The 19,212-nt window shown below is 47.2% G+C and overlaps 1 protein-coding gene across 2 annotated transcripts in view; it reads left to right on the top strand.

Moving 5' to 3' along the window:
• The first annotated feature begins 1,131 nt into the window (after positions 1–1,131).
• SEMA5A (semaphorin 5A) overlaps positions 1,132–19,212 on the top strand; it is a 488,460-nt gene continuing 470,379 nt past the window's right edge. For both annotated transcript variants that reach the window (XM_041731983.1, XM_041731984.1), the window contains exon 1: positions 1,132–1,601. The gene's annotated coding sequence lies outside the window, so the exon portion shown is untranslated. The remainder of the gene's footprint in view (positions 1,602–19,212) is intronic.

Below are 19,212 nucleotides of genomic sequence, written 5' to 3'. Positions count from 1 at the left end.
CCCAGAGGAAAAGGGTCAGGCGGGGCCCTTCAGGGTTCCACACGGAAGCTTTGCAACAAAGTATCCAAGTCTAGGCGCCTTAAAAGGTACTGTGCTTTCCAGTGATGACTCTACACTTTAATACTTGCTCCCTGAGGCCGAAGGATCCGCGCAAAAGTGCAACAAGTAACATTTAGTCCAGAATGGGACAAGTTGACTTTGTCCGTTCGAGGGTTCCTTTCTTAAGGCTCAGCGTGGCTATTTGGGGACCCCCTGACTCGCCTCCCTTGGTTGGTCGGATTTGTTCATTTCTCTAACTTCATTCCACTGAAATCCAGCCGCACTGGCCGGGAGGTGCACCCTCAAATAGCTCCTCCAAGAACCCGGAGCAACTCTCTCGGTCTTTTAGGAGTTTCCAGCTCGGAGCAGCAAGGGGAGGTCACACAAAGCAAACAAAATCACACACTCGGAGTCCGGAAGGCCCCGGCGGCCCCGGCCCACCCCCACCACGAGGCCAGGCTCGGCCGGGGGACGCGCACGTACCTGGACGAGAGGCCGGCGGGGTGGGCGCGCCACGTCTCGGGCCTCGGCCCGCGCAGCCTCCGGCCTTTATAGCGCGCCCTCCCCGCCCCCTCCCTCCCCGCCAGCCACGTCGGAGCGGCCGGAGGCGGGGGCAAGGGGCCACGGGCGGTCGGAGGGGCCGGGAGAGGGAGTCGCCGAGAGTCACGCTCGGGCGCGCTCGCAGAGGAAGGAGCAGCGGGGCTCCTGGGGCGCAGAGGGGCCCCCCGGGCGCGGAGCGGGGTCCCGGACCGGGAAGGGCAGTGTCGGGGGCGGGGCCCCGGGAGGTCAGGCGCGGGGTGGGGCGCTCGGGTTTCACCCGGGCTGGCAGGAGCGGAGGAGGCGCGGCCGAGGGGCGGGGCGGGGGCGGGGCGGGGCGGGGCGAAGCGGCCCCGCGCTCCCCGCCCCGCTCCCCCGCCCCGCGCTCCCCGCCCCGCTCCCCGCCCCGCTCCCCCGCCCGCTCCCCGCGCTCCCCGCCCCGCTCCCCCGCCCGCTCCCCGCGCTCCCCGCCCCGCTCCCCGAGCTCCCCGCCCCGCTCCCCGCGCTCCCCGCCCCGCGCTCCGCGCTCCGCTCTACTCGCCGGGAAGGCGGCGCCGGCGGCGGCTGCTCTCGCTGCGCCCGCTCCCGCGCGCTGTCCTCCCGCCGCGGGTGGGCTCCGCAGCCCCCTGCCGGCCGCGGCCCGTGCCCGGTGGCGGCTCTCCGCCTCCGCCTGCCCTCCGCAGGGGCGGCCCGGCCCGCGTGGCCCTTCCCGGGGCTCCCGCTCCCACCCGTGGCTCCGTTGCGGGCTGGCTCCGGCACCCAACTTTGCCTTTCCTCGTCGGTCGCCCCCGCCGGGCGCCAACCTGCTCCCCCCGGCCCGGCCGCGCGCCCGGGGACGGTGCGCCCCGCGCTCACAGCGATCCCCAGCCCGGAGCGCCGCGAGCGGTGGGCGGCCCCGGGGAAGCGGCAGGGGGCGGCGGCGGCCGCTGCCTCGACTTCCCTCGCCGGGCGCTGACGAGGACGCACAGAGCTGCCCCGGAGCCCCGGCGCTGGATGACTGGCACGAGGAGCGCGCCTCGCACCTGGTGAGCGACCCCCGCCCGGTCCCGCGTGGCCGGCCGCGACCCGGGGCGGCAGTGGTCGGCGGGTGGGTCGTGCGGCTCGCAGGCAGGGGCGCTCCGCAGGCGCTGGGCGGGGGGCAGCCGGTGGCTGCGCGCACGGGATTCGGACTGCCATCGCGCGGGGCGCGCACAGCTGAGCTCGCGCACGGGCTGAAGTTTGTGCCCTGCGGTGGCCGAGGTCGGAGCGTGCGGGGGCAGGAGCAGAAGCGACGGGGTGGGCGACCCGGTGGTGGGCGAGGCGGGACCTGCACCGCGCCTCGGGGAGGTGCGCGGTGGGGCTTTGTGCGCGCACCCGGCGCGCGTCCGGGAGCTTGGTCGCGAGCGGTGCGCGGGGTCCCCGCGGCTGGGGCTTCGCCGCCCCACCGGCTGGGGCGGGTTTTCGTGTTGGAGTTACACAGGGGTGTTGCGGCGCGCGTGAGAACCGGGAGGCAGTGGGACCTGGGCTCAACTCCGCCGAGCGCTTTGGTGGAGGGCGAATGAGGCTGGGGATGCTGGGGGTGCGGGGGCTCGGGCCGCCTGATGGGCTGCCGCCGGGCGAGTCGCTTTCCGCCCTACGTCTTCGCGGCTGCACGGTTTCGCATCCCCTGGATCGGGGCTTCGGGGCCGGAGGTACATTTGGTCCCCCGGAGGGACCCGGTGTTCTCGAGATGTGCGGGGAGACCGCCGCCAAGGAGTGCGGCGGGCTCGCTTCCCGCGGCGCCGGTGCCCGGCTTACCGCAGGCGGAGCCGGATTCCCGGGGCTTTGGCGGGAAGCGCGCGCACCTCCTCGCCCTTTCCTTGCTTTGTACCTGGATGCGGCGGCTCAGAGTTGGGATCGAACTTTCCTGCGCCCGCGGCGGCCCGGGGATCGCCGGCAGGGGGCGCTGCGAGCGAGCGCTGGAAGCGGCGGGGAGGCTGCTGAGCGGTGCCCGAGTCCTGGGTGGGTGGGGGTCCCGGACCCGGCGGATCCGGCCGTGATTTCAGAAGGGTGGGGGTGGGGGTGGGGGTGGGGGAGCTGATCCGTGAACCAGGGGCAGCTGTCAGCGTGGCCAAGAGAAGGGCACGAGAGGTGGTTGCCGAACCCAAGGTTTCTTCCAGAGACCAACGTATCCCTGCAAACTCCTGTCTATGCAGCCGTCTTCCTCCTTGTGAGTATTTTCTCAAAAACGAAAAGCAGTAACAACAGCAATAATAATGTCAGTTATGTTTAATACTGACAAGGTTCTGCTCCTCGGGAGCCCGTTAGTTAAAATGCCCGGAGTTACAAATGGTTGTTGCACCTTGTTTTTAGGAAAAAACAATCGTGTGTCACAGCGTATCCAGAAGAGCTCCGTCATACTGGCCAAGTTTGGAAAGAGCAGATACGTTAGTGATTTTACTGTTAGTCTTTCTTAAGTAGACACAGAAAAACAAGAACAGTCTTTACTAGGGAAGATTTTCACATCTAATTAGGATTGCCAAAGTAATTGCCAATTGTGCTGATTTTATTATTGAAGAAGGTGTAATGTTTATCATGCACTACTTCGGGTGACCAGTTCACAATTTCAGTTTTGGGAGATAATACCTTAAATTGTGTATGACTTAAATACATTTTTCTTGTCTATGCCTGTATTTATACCAAAGGAAACATGTTTTTTTTTATCCCAACGATTTTTCATTTTTTGTTTTAAAAGAAAAAGCAGTCCAAGATATAATTGTTTGAGCTACTTGAAACACAGATTTCTTTTCCCTTGAATTTCTTTCTTGTTAAAACTTTGCCACAAAATAGCAGCTCATCCATGGTGTTGCAAGGTCACGTAGTTATTTGCACGCTCCTGGACCCCCAGGGGTGATGAACTGGTACCTGCTTTTACATGTGTTTAGCCTATCCATGCATATTTGCCTTAATAGGGAGAAGACGGATGATGCTAATCATTTTATGCCTTTTGCGAATTGTGCTAACTTATTTGGTTGTTTTAATGGCAAACAGCTGCAAGATCCCTGCTGAGAGCAAAGACTTTGGTCTCCTGGGTGGTAAAGCTTGTCTCTGTCCAAAAGAAGTTTTTGAGATGTTCAGAATTCGGTAAAAATAAACCTGCATTCTTCACTGCTGCTTCCCTTTTAAAATTATTTCTTGACTGTTTCTGGACAGAATGAAACGGAAACATACAGTACAGTGACTGTTAAAAGTTGTTGGCTATGGGGCTATAATAAATATATGCACATTAGCATAAGCTTTTGCTTAAGCTCTAGAGGGTTCCCAAACCTTCTGAAGCCCAATCCATGGCTTTGCAGTAAGAAATTTTGCTTGAGAGGCCCTTTGGACTCTTAATTCAGGGACAAATGTTAAAACCGCAAAAACTTTGCTTTGTGTTCTATGCCAGCTCCTTGGGACTATGTTGAATGCTCCTGGTGTTAGAGCTGCTTAACTGAACCTTCACTGCATAGCCTTTACTAATTTGATAATTATTTTGAATGATTCCAAATGTCTTTCTTTTTGGTTACAGAATCATTGAAATGGAGGCTTTGTTTCTGATAAAAATAAAGGAAAGTCAGGGAGGGAGAAACAGAACTTTGGTAAATGTCCAGCCAAAGTTATAAAGGCATTCCACTGTATAAACAAGTAATTATGAACTCTAGAAATCACTAAGATAAGAAAAGAATCCCTACAAGAAGGTTTGCCTTGCAAATCATATAGTTTGCAAGATAGAACAAACTAATTAGGTAATTCCTGAGTCAAGGAATCCAGTTCTGTAGCAGTATATGGACAAGTGTTTGAGAAAAGTAGCCCTACATCCTGCAGTAAATCCTCCATAATTCTTGATTCTAAAATTATACCAAAGTTGTATTTGCAAATGCTTCTGAAATTGTTGCTATAGTTACTCAGACAAATTGCTTAGGGTATAATTATAACACCAAGGTGACAGATTTTTATGTTTAATGTTAAATAATTTTTAAAATGTAAATTACAGTGTCTAACAAATTGAGTTACACCCAAGTGCAAAGTGTGCGGTGTGGAACCTTTTACATTTCTGTCCGCCTGCATCCGTTTGCAAATTTATACAGTGAAAGTGAACTATTTTCTTGAGTACTAAGATATATATAAGTGCTTGTAGTTGTTTGTATTATCTTTTTGTACTGTTGTTGACAACACAGACATTTTCACATACGTTTCCAGCAACCTTTTAAAACTGAGATGCAAAAGTTTTGTTGAGAATTACTGGTGTTTGTCTCTTTGCCTTGCTGCCTTGTAGAAATGATCTGCTGTAGATAGGGGGCAATCTGCTGTCTCTAATCCCTGCTCAAATTGGTAACATCGTAATGATAAATTCAACAGGTGAGGAGTAGCTCATTGGGAAGCACTTTGAAGAAGCAACTTTTTGTATGCTTGATAAATAGATCATTTATTTCTTTGATGAATTTGTTAGCTGGATATATAAAATCTATTTTTTTAATGGTTTTTTTTTATTATTTATTTTTGATAGCCATACAGAGAGAGAGAGAGAGAGGCAGATACACAGGCAGAGGGAGAAGCAGGCTCCATGCACTGGGACCCTGACGTGGGATTCGATCCTGGGTCTTCCAGGATCGCGCCCTGGGCCAAAGGCAGGCGCCAAACCGCTGCGCCACCCAGGGATCCCATAAAATCTATTTCTAATAGCAAGACAAGAAGAAAAAAACTAAAGTGGACTGGAATGTACATGGATAAACTTTTCACTTTCAGTGAGCTTACCCAAAACTTGTTTTGATTCAGAATTTAAGTCAAACAGAGTAAAGCAGATGAAAATTTGATCCAAGAGAATATAGTGTATAAGTAATTTATTATAATGTACTGATAATAGCACAATTAATCTATGCTGTCTAAAGCTTGTAGAGCTAATGAAACCTCCCTCTGAATTTCAGAGTGTTTTGAAGCCAGGCAACTTCAAAGACAAGTTACATTTCACCTGGGGCATGGCATTTACAGTAGGGTCAACCCAACAGTGCACTCAAGAAAACAGAATTTTTTTTTCAAAAGAATTGCTGTTTTCTTTTTCTTTTCCTTCTTTTTTTTCTGTCCAAGATTAATGGTTGTCTGACAAGAGCAAAGATGGACATACTTTATTTCTCTTTTTCTGAGTTTTAAAATTTATTGGCATAGTACTGTTGCATTTGGGAAAAATAAAATCATTCCATTCTTAGCTCTTTCTTTCCCCTCAATGTGCTAGAACTGGTTTCCTGATTAATATTGAAAAACATTGTATTCTGAAAGAGAATACATTTTTCTAGGGCTGAATATCTTTTATTTCTGGAAGGCCATGAACCCACTAATCCCTTATCTTCCCATCTTTCATTCCTTATTTGTCACTGTGTCTCTGGAATTGGCCATCCTGCGGTTCATGTAAGATGATGAGGAAGTGTATGTTGGAACAATTTTATTTTATGTTGCATTTTTATGTACATTTGTGAGTAGATCACATTACTGCAATAGGTAATTCAATTACAGATATGTATGATAAATAACCAGGAGAGTGATGGTTTGAGAAGCCAGCTCTACTGGAGAATAATGCTGTATTTGCTGAGATGTGAAATTAAATAAGTTCTAGGCAAGTGACAATCAGGACTGAGCAAGGACAGATTGTTCACAGGAAATAGAGCCTCTTTCAATCAGTTCAGATTCACCCAACATTTGACAACGATTTATGATGTGCCTATGCAAAGAAAAGCAGAGTCAAAAAAAAGTAATAAGAATTCTGCTAAGCGGTTTCTGTTGAGTTGTCTGCAAAATCATAAAACGGCTAGCGCTTGGCTTCAACTTCCTGGAAGAAATGTGTTCCTCACAGACTGACTCCAGATAAAAATTCCACACAAAGAGCTTCCCTGTCTGTAACAAAGCTGGAGATGTGGCGCATCTGGGAGAGGGCATCCGAAGCTGCTCGCAGCCAGCCGCCAGGGATGCAGCTGCCGGCTGCCTGCACCGCTCTCGCGTTCCGCCAAAGGAAGGCATCGGATGCCAGGAACATCGGCGGTTGGACATCCTGCAACCAAATGGATTCTAGAATCACGACTGGGGTCTGGGATTACTGTCGTGGGACCAAGATTCCGATCTGCCATGAATCTTTACAGAGTTTAGAGCCGACAACGCTGTAACTGGTGGCGTAAAGCAAAGACGATCACTGCACCTTACGCCTCCTTTGGCCAGCAGATATCGGTCATGTCCGTGGCGGTGCAGTAGGAGCTAACTAAGGACTTGCTTCTAGATGTCTGTCGTGTAAATTCCCGGGTGCCGTAGCTGTGGGTGGACTTGGCTTTAAGAAAGTTCGAGGGAAGCTGGGTAGAATAATCACCAGTGGGTTCATGGAGCTGCTGGCCTCATTGGGCGGGGCAGTTGGGGGAGGCATCCACATCCGAGGGGGCACTCGCTGGCACTGGGGGGTCCCACGGGGACAGGCCTGCATGCTGGAGATGGCTCTGCCGTGGGATCCAGGCCTGAGTGGCAGCTGGAGAGGGGGTGGCGTGGGCAGCAGCAGTTGACAGCGGTAAAACTGTCCCCGTCTGACTTGGCTGTTGATAGAGGTTGTGTTGAGGCCCCCACACGGAGTCTGCAGGTAGACTGTGTGGACGGACTTGGAGGTGGCCAAGCCTCAGTGCTGGGTCTGGGTCAGAATCCAACGTCTGCAGCAGGTCTTTGGGTCCTTATAGACATGGGTCTTCCAGAAGATGAAGGGGAGGTGGAGGGAGTAAGTGTGGTAGGAGTGCCCTGCAGGAGTGGTTAAGGTGTTTGGTTACGAAGCTAGAACCTCAGGAATGATAATATGAAACACTGCTAGGACTAAGTCATGGCTGGGAGGACAGCTCAAGGGACAAGTCCACCAATTTGCACCCATTTTTTTTTTAAATTAATTTTTATTGGTGTTCAATTTACCAACATACATAAAAACACCCAGTGCTCATCCCATTAAGTGTCCACCTCAGTGCCCGTCACCCATTCCCCTCCAACACCCGCCCTCCTCCCCTTCCACCACCCCTAGTTCGTTTCCCCGAGTTAGGAGTCTTTATGTTCTGTCTCCCTTCCTGATATTTCCCAACATTTCTTTTCCCTTCCTTTATATTCCCTTTCACTATTATTCATATTCCCCAAATGAATGAGAACATATAATGTTTGTCCTTCTCCGATTGACTTACTTCACTCAGCATAATACCCTCCAGTTCCATCCACGTTGAAGCAAATGGTGGGTATTTGTCGTTTCTAATGGCTGAGTAATATTCCATTGTATACATAGACCACATCTTCTTTATCCATTCATCTTTCGATGGACACCGAGGCTCCTTCCACAGTTTGGCTATTGTGGACATTGCTGATAGAAACATCGGGGTGCAGGTGTCCCGACGTTTCACTGCATCTGAATCTTTGGGGTAAATCCCCAACAGTGCAATTGCTGGGTCGTAGGGCAGGTCTATTTTTAACTCTTTGAGGAACCTCCACACAATTTTCCAGAGTGGCTGCACCAGTTCACATTCCCACCAACATTGTAAGAGGGTTCCCTTTTCCCCGCATCCTCTCCAACATTTGTTGTTTCCTGCCTTGTTAATTTTCCCCATTCTCACTGGTGTGAGGTGGTATCTCATTGTGGTTTTGATTTGTATTTCCCTGATGGCAAGTGATGCAGAGCATTTTCTCATGTGCATGTTGGCCATGTCCATGTCTTCCTCTGTGAGATTTCTGTTCATGTCTTTTGCCCATTTCATGATTGGATTGTTTGTTTCTTTGGTGTTGAGTTTAATAAGTTCTTTATAGATTTTGGAAACTAGCCCTTTATCTGATATGTCATTTGCAAATATCTTCTCCCATTCTGTAGGTTGTCTTTGAGTTTTGTTGACTGTATCCTTTGCTGTGCAAAAGCTTCTTATCTTGATGAAGTCCCAATAGTTCATTTTTGCTTTTGTTTCTTTTGCCTTTGTGGATGTATCTTGCAAGAAGTTACTGTGGCCAAGTTCAAAAAGGGTGTTGCCTGTGTTCTCCTCTAGGATTTTGATGGAATCTTGTCTCACATTTAGATCTTTCATCCATTTTGAGTTTATCTTTGCAATTTGCACCCATTGATAGAACCAAACGAGCAGGGCTAGCTGCTGCTGAGTGTGGGGCCAGGGCTTCTCAGATTGTGGCTGCCTAAGTGCAGGATGGGGTCCTTGGGCCTGGGACCTGCAGTGGGCACCGAATGATCTCAGCTGGGGGGAGATGTGTACCCTGGGCGGGGAAGCTTGACTTGCAAATTAGCATAAAAACACTTTGTGTGTGTGTGTGTGTGTGTTCAAGATTTATTTATTTATTTGAGAGAGCATGTGCATGATCACAAGCAGGGGCAGAGGCAGAGGGAGAGGCGGACTCCCAGCTGAGCTCAGAGCCCCACGTGGGGGGCAGTCTCACGACCCTGAGATCATGACCTGGGCTGAAATCAAGAGTCAGATTCTTAATGGACCGAGCCATCCAGGCGCCCCAAACACTTTATGTGTTTTAGTTTTTTTAAAAAAAGTTTTAAATTTATTTGAGAGAGAGCGCACGCAAGCGTGCAGAGGGAGTGGGAGAAGCAGACTCTCCGATGAGCAGGGAGCCTGACATGGGGATGAGGCTCTATCCCAGGACCCTGAGATCATGACCTGAGCTGAAGGCAGATGCTGAGCCAGCTGAGCCACCCACACGCCTCACTTTATGTGTTTAAGACATATATTAAAACATAAAAAATGGAAATTCAAGGATATTGTTTACTTATTTAAAGTAGCACCACACACAAAATTTTCAGGAAACGGGTTGTATCCTCATTAGATATCTTCACACAATTACAGAGATTTTAGAAATTCTAGAATATTTTAGAAATATGGCAGACTTTCTGATTTTATTTCTGAGATTAGGCCAATAAGCCTGGTCACTTAGTTGGATTTATAGATTTAATAAGCTGAAACAGATGAGTGGATAAACAAAACGTGGTACAGCCAGACAGTGGACTAGTATTCAGCAATAAAATAGATGAATTCTTGATATATGCTGCAGTATGTGAACTTGAAAATATTATGCTTAGTGAAAGAAGCCAGTCACAGAAGACCACATATCCTGTGATTCCATTTGTATGAAATGCCTAGAAAACGCAAGCCTATAAAGACAATGCAGGTTAGTGGTTGCCTGGGGCTAGAGATGGGGATTTGAGAGGCACTGACAGTGGATAGGCGGGTCTTTTTGGGATGATGGAAATGTTCTAAAACTGGATTGTGGAGAGACTCCTGGAATTCTGTACATTAACTAAAAATTATTGAATTGTGTACTTACAAGGAGTTAATTTTATGGTATATAACTTATGCAGCAATAAAGTTTTTTTTTTTTTTTTTTTTTTTAAAGAAAAGGAATCTGGGACATAATCTCTATAGCCAGAGTGCCTTAAACTGCCAGTGGCCTAAACAAATCCTGCTGTTTAGTGGGAATTGTATTCTGTGTTTCCATGAGTTTCACAAAGACAGGTACTGGGGCCGTAGAATGTTGAGGCTCTCTTTCTGGGAAGTGTGTCTGAACGGTGATCTCTTTTATGAAAATGAGCAAACCTGGTTGCTTTCAGATGAGATCGTAGAACTGAATTAAATCCCTCAGTGAAACTAACCGGCAAACCTGGTTTGGTACAGCTCTGTTCCCAGTCATTTGTTAGTGTAGACTTCTCTTCTGCTGGTTTTCTAGTGTTGCGTAGCTCAGGGGGGAATCTTTCGAAACAGAGTCTCCTGGTGTTGTCAGGGCTGCAGGGGTCTGAATTCCCAGAGTATTGCTCTACTTGACAAACTGTGCTGCTTTCCTGTGGCTGGGGAAAGCCTCATGATGCCTGCTGCTGCTGCTGCTGCTTCTTCTTCTTCTTCTTCTTTTTTTTTTTTTTTTTAAGATTTTACTTATTTGAGAGAGAGCACAAGAGAACATGAGTGGGGAGAGGGGAGGTACAGAGGGAGAAACAGAAGCAGACTCTCTGCTGAGTAGGAAGTCCATGGGGACTGTATCCCAGGACCCTGGGATCATGACCTGAGCTGGAGGCAGACACTTAACCACTGAGCCACCAGGGGCTAGGAGCCCCATGATCCCTGCTTCAGTGTCCTCGTAAATTTCTGTAGCAGGGTACTTATTTTAGCTGCTGAGGCAGGTAGCTTCCAACAGCCCGGTCGAGGGGCAGAATGCAGATTTTTATTATTATTATTTTTAAAGATTTTATTTATTTATTCATGAGAGAGAGAGAGAGAGAGAAAGAAGACACAGGCAGAGGGAGAAGCAGGCTCCATGCAGGGAGCCCGATGTGGGACTCGATCCCAGGACCCTGGGATCATACCCTGGGCCAAAGGCGGGTGCTTAACCACTGAGGCACCCAAGGCGTCCCAAGAATGCAGATTTTTAAATGCCCAGGGCCTGAGCACTCAAATGAGAGTGTGCTGGTGTTTCACACCACGCCCCCCCCCCCCCCCCGCCTTTAGTAGGAGAAGAGTCCTAGAATTGCTTCTAGCTCTTTCTATCCTCCTTTGACAAGTTTTGCAGTTAAAGCACAAGCTGAAATTAGGTTATGCATAGAGATACATATGAATTGCCTGTAATTTCCTTGGTCTTTGACTGTTGTCTCTGGGTGAAAGTGTGTCTTTAGCTCTTCCCTCTTGTTTATTGCAACTTCCATCTGTTGAGTGCATTAAAATCCTCTCTGCCTCCTGCCATGGGGCTTCCTTGGCTCTCTCGTGGGCACCGGGCTCTCCCCCCACCAGTTGGTTTCCACGTGGTAACTTGCCGTGGGAGTGTTTACTTTGGTGCAGGCTGTCCGAGGCGGTCCACAGTCCCCCAGCATGGCTTTCTGGAGCTGCTGTGACTCGCCAGCCTTCAGAGCTCAGAAGCCTCTCTCCGTTTGGTAACGAAGGATTTTTATCCAGCCCTGTGATGTTTTGGGCAAGCATTTTACAACGTCTAATTTCTTCGGTTCCAGTGGTTGTATGCAGAAACCGCGATTGACAAAAGTTTCAAATCCTAGTGCAGTTGCTTTATTGACCTCATACCGATGTAATTTCTAACTGGCTCGTTCTGAATTTGCCTCCTTGAGAACTTGCAGCCTAACCCAGACACAAATTACGAGTAATATTTATAAAATGACCATGTTTTTCTATTACCAATCCTAATTTATTATTACTCACCCTTGGTGAGTGGAAAGGAATTATTTTTGAGATTGCTTTAGTATTTCCTGCTGCTTATTAGAGGGCAAAAGGGTGGGTGAACTTTTTATTTTTGTTTTCTGACATTTTTATTTTTGATGTCACTTTTGATGGTTTTAATTGGTCGGTAATGTATACTGTTTAGGTGGGTATTTTTTGGTGGTTATTTTCTTTCATTTTCAATGAGCTAATGTTCTCTGGATTTCAAGAATAACTGGTTAGGCATTCTGTTAAACAGACTGACTGGTTACATGATTAGAGCAATTTCCATGTTGCAGGACCGATATTTCATTTTGAAACATGAGGAATAAGAAATGATGTGATGTTCTCTTTGTTTTAAGGCCTCCTTTGGGGTTACCGTTGATTTGTATTGGATCTGATAGTTGAAGGTGATCATAATGAAAGTAACACAGAGTGTGACATAGAGAATGACGCGAAGACAATGTCCTCAGCCGGGGAAAATGTATTAGACCTTTATTTTGGAAGAATTTTTTACTTTTTGCTAAACCATTTCCTCTTCTGGAAAGCATCCAAATGTTAACATCAAATATTGATTTTGGACACTAAAATGTATAGGTTCTTAACTGTATTCGGACAGTTGGGAACACAGGGAAGAGCCTGGAATGTTCACTTTATAGCCTGGGGCTGTGCTGTCCCTCCTCCCTGCTGGCTCCTCCGTACCTTCCATCCTGTCATTGCTCTGAAGTTTCAAATTGGGGGATCTTCGCCAAACCTGTCAGTGAAGGAAAATGCCTTTAAAGTCTGAGCTAGGAGGTAAAGATGGGTACATTCATTACTTACGTTTGAGATTTCTGGGCTGTACATACAAAAGAAAGACCACATTTTCAGAGCAGGGGTCCAGTGCTCAGATGCCCAGTGTGGGAAGGGGAATACTGGACTCTGGTTTCCCTCTGTTCCGACAGGACTGCTCCTCACATGCCCTTCTATGGCTTTTTCAATTTCTCTGCTAACCCAGCAGCCTTTTAATTATTATGTTTCTCCCTCACCAGAAAGTTTTGAGCCTAGCTGTCTCATTTCTGATAGGACCCACTCTCACTCTCTTTCCTTTCCCTTCTGTTTCAGTGCCCCCCTCCCCCACCACATGGGAGGGGTTTGCCAGGTTTTGTCCCGGGTCTGATACTGTGTGGCGTCTCCACTACCTGACCCTTTGCTGAGGGGTTTCAGGGCTACTGCTGATGTGACCCGACCATGATAGACAGGTTCTCTCATGTTCTCTCATGTTGTTCCCGTCATGTTCCACATTGGCTTGTGTAACCTAGACCTCATCTAGGTCAGTATGAGAGTCACAGGAATGTGATGGCTGTTAAGCCACATCCCAACATTTGTTTCACATTTGATGGTCTCTCAAGTTGGGAAGAGCATGCATCTGCTTATCAGGTTCAGGGGGGAGAAGCATTTGCTCCAAGGCAGTGGGAAGCCCTCCCTCCCTGGGTCACTGTCCAGATAGAAGTGATCTGAAGCCTTGGAGCTATGCTCTCAGCCCCTCCCATTCTCCACCTTTGAATCTCTCCCATTTCCTTGGCCACTGGTCATATAGGTGATGCTCAGCAGGTGGGGATGCCTAAACCCAGGTACTGGAGTTGAAAGTATTTCCCCCTCTACTTATCCAGCCAAGTTTATTTTATTTTATTTTATTTCATTTTTTTTTACAATGGATGTCTTAAACAAATGTTTTCCTTCAATTTTGTATATCTAAAAATGCCTCCCTTGGATGTAAATTGTGTGGTGGTTGGAGGATGGGGCTGGGCGGTGAAGATGGGGAGGTGTGGGAAGGGGGGGGGGGCCCTGTGCAGAGCTCTACAAGCCCAGGCAGTGCCTCTTGGCTGTCTTCGCTTTCCAAGCAGACTCCAAAGTCAGGCCTGAAGCCAAATTTACTCTCCGTCTGCCAGCAGTGATGGAATTCCTAGGTCCTATCACCAGCTTGTGAAAAGAAATCATTCAGAAAACTGCAAGCTGGCAAGTAAGAATTGCAAAGATTCATTCACTTGAAAGCTTATGCCCGCAAATGTTATTTAACTTTGAACAATTTCTCCAGGCCCACCTGCTGGGTTTTCATCTCATTGAGGTTTATCTTGGTACAGGGAAAGCCTGCGAAGGATTCACAGTGTGGCTCTGATGGAACATGCCCCAGGGGTGATCAGCAGAAGGGCCTTCCCCTGGTCCTAGACCTCACTCATCCCTGACCTGAGTCTGTGCACTTCTTCTAGAGAAGAATTTCATGGAGTGAATATAAATGCATGGACTTCAAACCGTGGGACTACAAAAAAAGCTACAAACCGTGGGACAGTAGAGGGGAGCCTTAGTCTTCATAGTGGTCAGATACCCTGCCAATTAAAATATCTTGAAGACATTTTTTAAAATGAGGATCCATTGATGAATTAGTTGTTTATTGAGGTAGACCCAGGGAAATCAATTCAATTTCCACTTAGACCGTGGTTAGGGAGAGGATGGACTTGACAAGCATGGGGAAGGGACTGCAGGGAGTTATGAACCATAAATTTTTGGGAAGAAATGCATTTCCCAATGTCTACATAGTATTTACAGGGACTTTTATTTTTCTTATATAGTGGAAATTATAACTCAAAACCATACCCTACAGATTCGAACATAGTTTAGAAATGTATTTTATTTATTTCTTTTGGTTGCTAGAGGGGAGGAGTGCAGGCTTTGATGTGAGTTTGGGGAAAAGAAGGCCAGATAAGCATTTTTCATTTGATCTTTGTAACCTTGAGTTTATGATAATTTTTCAGAAAACCCCAGGTGTTTTGTTTTGTTTTGTTTTTGGTGGCCAATTACTATTCTTTTCTCTTAAGAGAGAAAAGAGTCATCATCACTTCTCAGCCAAGGCTTGTAGGTTAGAGAAGCTCAGTATGGTGCCTACCGGGTTTCATAAGGCTCCACGGTGTTGCTTCTCATGCTTTTCTTGCTTTGGGACATCCAGCTCCATTGGTGGTTGGTTTGGGGTCAACATGCAGGAGGGACACAGAAAGGAAAGGATCACCATGAGTAATGGAAACCCCACTGAGCTCTAGGGGTTGTTGGTTCCATTTTGTCTTTTTTTCCCATTTATTAAAGTCCACACTGGCCTTTTCTGTCCTCTTCCTGTGTCCAAGGCAGTAATCCTTTGCAAAAGCTGTGAGCCTTTTGGTTGTCGTTGAGCTAGTGATTTGCAGAAGAGCCCAGGAGCATTGTGACACAGTTTGCATGGGAACATGGCCCCCGTGGATTGGAACACTGGCCAGCCTGCCCCTCCACCCCCCGCCCCCCACATGGGCCCCATTGGGCCCCATGGCATGGGACTATGAGTTCGCCCCCAATGATGTGTAATCAAGAGTCTCTTTAATGAGTGATGGTTGTACATGGACTTGAAGGCAGTTTTGGATTGAAAAGTAAGTGCTTTTCAATGACATTAAGAGGTTTTATTTTTCAATTAAAGTGTGTGTTCCCCAAAGAACTGGCTTTGGGGTCCAGATTTCCTGCCGTGGTCGTTGGAGGGAGTGGTAAGTGGGAAACATAGGACCATGACTAGAGGCTTGGCAAAATCTTTATCAAGAGGCCTGGACAGGGGGTGCCTGGGGGGGCTCAGCTGGTTAAGCTTCCATCAGGATCTTGGGGTTCTGGGATCAAGCCCCACATGGGGCTCCCTGCTCAGCAGGGAATCTACTTCTCCCTCTCCTTCTACCCCTACCCCTGTTCACACTCCTGCCCCCCCCCCAAAGTAAATAAATAAAAATCTTGAAAAACAAAACAAAAAAAAAGAAGCCTGAACAAAGTGTGCAGCTAGTGAATGGCTGACTTTGGGGACTGATATGGGGGCCCTCAGGGGATCTTCTTTAATTGTACTTTTGAACGAACAGCTGGTTTAGTTAAGCCTGCAGGGGTAAATTTAGGAAGACAAATCAAAAGCACCTTTGGGAAGGCTGCTTGTTTCAAAGTGTGTAGAAATGCTCATGTTTATCTTTGTTGCTCTGCAGGGAAGGGCCAGGGTCTCTTTTTAAACCTAGCTCTTGGTGTTGACTTTGACTTCTGCCAATTAGCCATTTTGCCTGATAATGTTACAGTGTATGTATATATGTACGTTACAGATATGTTACAGCTTGTATCAAGTATTCATCAGTGCCAGACAGCTCAGTTCTTGTGTTCTTCCTTGGTGTGGGAAGAAAAGGATTTTGTAGGTATATTTCTATAAAAGACTTTGGCGTTAGGCTTTTAAGAATTGGTAGACAGCTAAAGGAATTCATATAAAGACATAATTAGGGTATGCAGGGAACATATAAAATATACATGTTTGAAATGCTTTGCCTTTCTGAGCAATTGGGAGGTTGTTGGCTGTTTCCTTTTCTCACATTGGCTTCCAGATGATTAATTGGATTTACTTAATTAAACGCTCCACATTTAAGTGGAGTGGAGGCCCAGGGAGCATTCTGAAAATAGCATCAATTGTTTTCTATTGATCTACAATATATGACATGATTTGCTTATACTTAGAGCAAAGACATTCAGTTCTATATTAATAATCTTTCTTTTTAAATTATTTAAGTTCTAAAGTGAATAATCTATTTAAAATATCTTATGGATGATCTCAAAAATCCTGTATCATGAAGTTCTATTCTTTTACTGTATTCCAGGGGAGTAAGCCAGCTTTGAAACTAGAAGCACGTTTCTGTTGGTGCCACAGTAAGTTGAAGTGTTTGGAGGGGGAGCTGGGCTATTTTTAGCAAGTTCAAATGTATCCTGTGGTGGCCAATTTCCAATGATCCAAAATTAGTCATGGGATCTTGGACAGCACAGTGTCAAGGGCTCAGACAACCAGCCTGCTCAACATCTTTGCATTGTCAACCTAAATCTGACAGTAGGATTGATTGCTTTGGTCAAACAATACATCATTCTTTGGAGAAAACAAAAGGATAACCTCTCACTGTGAACAAAGGGGTCAGGAGCTATGGAATTAGGTGCTAGACAAAGTGGGTGCTGAATAAAAATGGCAACAGTTCAGGCTACTGGAAGATGACAGGTTTTTGGTGATGAGGGCAGTTAAAAACTTAACAGGGTTTTTTAATTATGTTAAATTAACTTTTTTATTGGGAGGGGCATAAAGGTGAATAGCTGAGATTTTTTCCTCTCCTTCGGTTTTGTTTACATGAAAAGAAGGTTAAAGTGCAACCCCTAGGCCAGGAAAATCTTGCTTATCACAGTGGCCTTTCATCTGTGGAAAAATGGAAAGAGGATACAGTTACCTGCCTGAAAAGATCTTTTACACAAGTTGCTCCAATCATCTGAGAGCCAAATGACCTATTTGCTTTGAAAGAATCGTATTTCCATTTCTCCATGTCTAGAGAAACACTTCATTTTTAAATATATATGCAACATACAATTGTTCTTGGCAGTGATGTTGATGACTGTTTTTCCTTAAGGTTTTGTTGTTGTTTGCTTATAAAGTAGTTGGTAGTTTACAAGAATTATCCTCACAAACTTTTTTTTTTAGAGAGCACATATGCATTTTTGAGGGGAGAAGAGATGGAGGAAGACAGAGGGAGAAGTAGAGAGGTAGAGAGAGGCTCTCAAGTAGACTCCAAGCTGAAATTAAGACCTCCCCCTTTCTGTTGTCTTCAATCAAGTTGACATGGCATATGGGAGGTTGGTTTGATTCAAAGGAAGGACAGTGCATTTGGTTGAATCATAACATCCTATTTCTTGAATGTTGAAGCCTCCTAATTGATACAACCATTCCATAGAATTCCAGAATTTGGGAGATACTGAAGTTGTCCAGTATTGGTCTCCAGGCAGAGCCTTTTCTAAACCCCCATAGAGAGATGGTGATCTATTATGTTCTTAGAGAAGAGTTTATGTGGGGGCTCCATTATTGTATGGGCAGTTTATTTTTATTGTAGTCCAGGGGAGCCCAAGGATGAAAGGTCGGTAGCATTTGGTCAACTAAAAAGTGTTGACCAGAAGCTTCCTTTGGGCTAGAGCCCAGGCCCTGCCCTGTGCATATGGTGTGTTACAGGACAGAGAGAGTTTCTTGGTGCATGCTCTCTTGGTGCATGTTTTCAAGAACCTGGATGATGCTTCAGGTTCATTCAGACACTGAGGAATGTCTAGAACGCCAAAGCAGGAGGGCTGTAATAGCAGGTGGAAGAGCCAGGCGTGGGTGCAGTTGAAGTTGGAACAGTCTCTTGTCTCCGTGCCCTGGCTGAGCTTCCTCACTTACTGGGACTCAGGGAGCATGGAGGTTTGGAAGGTGTATGCCCAGGTGGCCTGGACCGCCGATGGGTACCCTCTGCCCAGGATGCTAGCAGCACTGTCAGAGCACCTGTGGTGAGGGGTGTGGGGTCTTCAGACATCCTTCTCTAACAGCAGAGAGGGCCTGAAAATCAGGAGGTTCACGATAAGTAAGGATCTAAGTGTTTCCGCACTTCTTTTAGGATCTTTGAGGAGTTTTTAGTCATCCCTGTGGGATCCTCAGGGAGCTGGATGCAGAGACCCCTGTTTGACCAGCTCACCATCTCACGGAGCTGCAAACTGTGTGGTGTGTTTCCTGATGTTTTCAGGACAGAGTCACACAATCTACTCCTGATGCAGGACTGCGTTTTCCGGTGTTTAATGCACTTTGCTGTGAGGCAGAGAAATTAGCCTTTCCTGAAATGGAAGAGCCTCAGGATGTGCAGGGGAGAGTTGGTGCTGGAGCAGATTCAGGGAAGAAGGCTGCCAGCAAGCTGCTCACCTGCCATGCAGGTGGACTCCAGGCCCCAGAGCTCCTGAGTGCCTCTCTCTACTCCCAGGTGTGTCCCTGACTTCTGAGGAGCTGAAGCTGCTGTCTCTTTAGAGGTTACACAGACCACTGGCTATGTTGGACACTATACTGAGTCCATTTGATCCTGATACTTTGGGTTTCACGGTGCTTGAGAGATAACTCCAGATCACTCTTCTGAAGATCCCAGTTCCAGATGAACCAAGGGGGAGTAAAAGCAGTGAGAATCTGGGTATCAAAGTAGCAGAAAGGGGGCTTAGCAGTATATTCAGTTGCCAAAAAGAACTTTTATTTCTCAATCCCCACTTCCTCTTCTTGCTGAAGAGCTTTAAACAGAATGAATGATAATTGAAGGCTAACTTCACAGTTTCTTTCAAACATACCCGTGGACTTTTATAGGGATTGAAATAGGAGGAGGAGGAGGCCAGTCTTTGAAAGCACGTTACTAGTTTATAATTTGGAAAAAAAAAAAATTCTGGCACCGGTTCAGTAGATGTTGGCAGAGGCCTAAGGGTCAATGTCTGAAATATTCCTGGCGTAAAGAGCTTGTGTGTCTTATTTTGTTTTAATTGAAGTTTATTAGTGGTAATTTCGGTTTGGTAGCTTAGCATGAAATGAAGACCATGGTCTGTATCCTGAAGCTGTTGGGAGGAG

Source organism: Vulpes lagopus, chromosome 17 (assembly GCF_018345385.1).
Source record: "Vulpes lagopus strain Blue_001 chromosome 17, ASM1834538v1, whole genome shotgun sequence".
Lineage (NCBI taxonomy): Eukaryota > Metazoa > Chordata > Mammalia > Carnivora > Canidae > Vulpes > Vulpes lagopus.
This window is presented reverse-complemented; position numbering and strand designations above follow the sequence as displayed.